This window comes from Arachis duranensis, chromosome 2 (genome assembly GCF_000817695.3).
Source record: "Arachis duranensis cultivar V14167 chromosome 2, aradu.V14167.gnm2.J7QH, whole genome shotgun sequence".
NCBI classification, from domain to species: Eukaryota; Viridiplantae; Streptophyta; class Magnoliopsida; order Fabales; family Fabaceae; genus Arachis; species Arachis duranensis.
The window spans coordinates 41,037,255-41,041,340 of NC_029773.3; the positions used below are offsets into that span (position 1 = coordinate 41,037,255).

Below are 4,086 nucleotides of genomic sequence, written 5' to 3' on the forward strand. Positions count from 1 at the left end.
AAACTTAAAGTGGCTTTAGACAGATCAGAGACTATGTTTGCTAAGCTAGAGGGACTCTGCTTAGAATTCTCTGTCTGTTGCTAAAAAGATGATGGAAAAGGCTTGCTATTGCTAAGCCTATTTCTTCCACCATTATTAAAGCCTTGTTGAGGCTTTTGTTGATCCTTCCATGAGAAATTTGGATGATTTCTCCATGAGTAATTATACGTGTTTCCATAAGGTTCACCCATGTAATTTACCTCTGCCATTGCAGGGTTCTCAGGATCATAAGCTTCTTCTTTAGAAGATGCCTCTTTAGTACTGTTGGATGCATTTTGCCATCCATTCAGACTTTGAGAAATCATGTTGACTTGCTGAGTCAACATTTTGTTCTAAGCCAATATGGCATTCAGAGCATCAATTTTAAGAACTCCCTTCCTCTGAGATGTCCCATTACTCACAAGATTCCTCTCAGAAGTGTACATGAATTGGTTATTTGCAACCATGTCAATGAGTTCTTGAGCTTCTGCAGGCATTTTCTTTATGTGAATGGATCCACCTACAGAATAGTCCAGTGATATCTTAGAGAACTCAAATAGACCATAATAGAATATATCTAAAATGGTCCACTCTGAAAGCATGTCAGAAGGACACCTTTTGGTCATCTGCTTGTATCTTTCCCAAGCTTCATAGAGGGATTCACCATCTTTTTGTTTGAAGGTCTGAACATCCACTCTAAGCTTGCTCAGCTTTTGAGGAGGAAAGAACTTAGCCAAGAAGGCCGTGACCAGCTTATCCCAAGAGTCCAGGCTATCTTTAGGTTGTGAGTCCAACCATGTTTTAGCTCTATCTCTTATAGTAAAAGGGAAAGCATGAGCCTGTAGACTTCAGGATCTACTCCATTAGTCTTAACAGTCTCACAGATCTGCAAGAACTCAGTTAAAAACTGATAGAGATCTTCTGATGGAAGTCCATGAAACTTGCAGTTCTATTGCATTAGAGCAACTAGTTAAGACTTCAGCTCAAAATTATTTGCTCCAATGGCAGGGATTGAGATGCTTCTTCCATCAAATTTGGAAGTAGGTGTAGTATAATCACCAAGTATCCTCCTTGCATTATTATTTTTGGCGGCCATCTCCTCTTACTTTTCAAAAATTTCTGTAAGGCTGTCTCTAGATTGTTGTAATTTAGCTTCTCTTAGTTTCCTCTTCAGAGTCCATTCAGGTTTAGGATCTACTTCAATAAGAATATCCTTGTCCTTGCTCTTGCTCATATGAAAAAGAAGGGAATAGAAAATAATAATAGGGATCCTCTTTACAACAGTAGAGAGATTCCTTTATGTTAGTAGAAGAAGAAAAGAATAGAAGAAGAAAAAGAGGAAAATTCGAACTCAGAGAGGAAGAGGGGGTTCGAATTTTTAAGATGAAGATAAGTGTTAGTAAATGAATAAATAAATAGAAAGACATGAGAGAGAAGAGTTTTCGAAAATTAACTAAAATAAAAGAAAAATATTAAAGTTAAAATTCGAAAATTAAGAAAAGGAATAAAATAAAAATTAAAATTTGAAACAATTAGTTAAAAAAAAGAATTTTGAAAAAGAGGGAGGTAATTTTCAAAAATTAGAGAGAGGAAAGTAGTTAGGTAGTTTTGAAAAAGATAAGAAACAAACAAAAAGTCAATTAGTTAGTTGAAAAAGATTTGAAAATCAATTTTGAAAAGATAAGAAGTTAGAAAAGATTTTTGAAATCAATTTTGAAAAGATATGATTTGAAAAAGATCTTTTGAAAAGATATGATTGAAAAAGATATTTTGGAAAAGATTTGATTTTTAAAATTAAAATTGATTATTTGACTAACAAGAAACTAAAAGATATGACTCCTAGAATTTAAAGATTGAACCTTTCTTAACAAGAAAGTAACAAACTTCAAATTTTTGAATCAATCACATTAATTGTTAGTAAAGTTTTCGAAATTTTGAAATAAAGATAAGAAAAAGATTTTGAAAATAAATTTTAAAAATTTTCAAAAATAATAAAAAAATGAAAAAGATTTGATTTTTGAAAAAGATTTTGAAAAGATAAGATTTTTAAAATTGAAATCTTGACTTGACTAACAAGAAATAACTTATTTTAAAATTTTTTTACTAAATCAACCCAAAGATTTCAAATTTCTGAGAAAAATAAGGAAAATATATTTTTTTATTTTTGAATTTTTAATGATGAGAGAGAAAAACACAAATATGACCCAAAACATAAAAATTTTGGATCAAAACACATGATGCATGCAATAACACTATGAATGTCAAGATGAACACCAAGAACACTTTGAAGATCAAGATGAACATTGGTGCACGAAATAGCAATCACTCCTTTGCAATCCACACAACTAACCAGCAAGTGCACTGGGTCGTCCAAGTAATACCTTACGTGAGTAAGGGTCGATTGTTGGTATAAAGCAAGCTATGGTTATCTTATTAATCTTAGTCAGGATGCCAATAAGGTTCTTTGAATTTAATTGTAAAAAGTGAAAGTGTTTGGAATAAGTAATTGTTACTCAATAATGGAGAATATGTTGGAGTTTTGGAGATGCTTTGTCCTCTTTATTTCAGCTTTTCTCTTGTACTCCTCTTCACCCACGCAAGGCTCCTTCCATGGCAAGCTGTATATAGGGTGTCACCGTTGTCAATGGCTACTTCCCATCCTCTCAGTGAAAATGGTCCAAATGCTCTATCACAGCACGGCTAATCATTTGTTGGTTCTCGATCATGTCAGAATAGAATCCATTGATTCTTTTGCATCTGTCACTACGCCCAACAATCGCGAGTTTGAAGCTCGTCACAGCCATTCAATCCTTGAATCCTACTCAGAATACCACAAACAAGTTTTAGACTTTTCGGATTCTCATGAATGCCGCCATCAATTCTAGCTTATACCACGAAGATTCTGATTAAGGAATCTAAGAGATACTCATTCAATCTAATGTAGAACGGAGGTGGTTGTCAGGCACACGTTCATGGATTGAGGAAGGTGATGAGTGTCACGGATCATCACCTTCTTCATGGTGAAGCGCGAATGAATATCTTAGATACGAACAAGCGTGTTTGAATGGAAAACAGAGATAATTGCATTAATTCATTGAGACGCTGCAGAGCTCCTCACCCCCAACAATGGAGTTTAAAGACTCATGCCGTCAAAGAGTATAAAATTCAGATCTAAAAATGTCATGAGATACAAAATAAGTCTCTAAAAGTTGTTTAAATACTAAACTAATAACCTAGGTTTACAGAAAATGAGTAAACTAAGATGGATAGTGCAGAAATCCACTTCTGGGGCCCACTTGGTGTGTGCTGGGGCTGAGACTTAAGCTTCTCATGTGCCTGGGCTATTTCTGGAGTTGAACGCTAGGTTGTAACCTGTTTCTGGCGTTGAACTCCAACTTGCAACCTGTTTCTGGCGCTGAACGCCAGATTATAACATGGGGCGTTGAACGCCAATTTACATTGTCTATCTTCGTACAAAGTATGAACTATTATATATTGTTGGAAAGCTCTGAATGTCTACGTTCCAACCCAATTCAGAGCGCTCCAATTGGACTTCTGTAGCTCCAAAAATTCCATTCCGAGTGCAGGAAGGTCAGAATCCAACAGCATCAGCAGTCCTTTTTCAGCCTGAACCAGATTTTAACTCAGCTCCTTCAATTTCAGCCAGAAAAATACATAAAAATCATAGTAAACTCCAGAAATATGAATTTCGCTCAAAAACTAATAAAAATATATTAAAAACTAACTAAAACACACTAAAATCTACATGAATTTACCCCCAAAAAGCGTATAAAATATCCGCTCATCACAACACCAAACATAAACTGTTGCTTGTCCTCAAGCAACTAGATAAATAAAATAGGATAAAAAGAAATTAAGAAACAATAATATCTCTGAGTTTCAAGTGAAGCTCAGATTCTAATTAGATGAGATGGGCTTAGTAGCTTTTTGCTTCTAAACAGTTTTGGCATCTCAATTTATCCTTTGAAGTTCAGAATGATTGGCATCCATAGGAACTCAGAATTTAGATAGTATTATTGATTCTCCTAGTTTAGTATGTTGATTCTT

The 4,086-nt window shown here is 34.5% G+C and overlaps 1 non-coding gene across 1 annotated transcript; it reads left to right on the top strand.

Moving 5' to 3' along the window:
• Positions 1 to 614: 614 nt before the first annotated feature.
• Positions 615 to 722, top strand: LOC127745194 (small nucleolar RNA R71). Its single transcript, XR_008006391.1, has one exon. It is a non-coding gene; the product is annotated as a small nucleolar RNA R71 (small nucleolar RNA).
• The last annotated feature ends 3,364 nt before the right edge of the window (positions 723 to 4,086 follow it).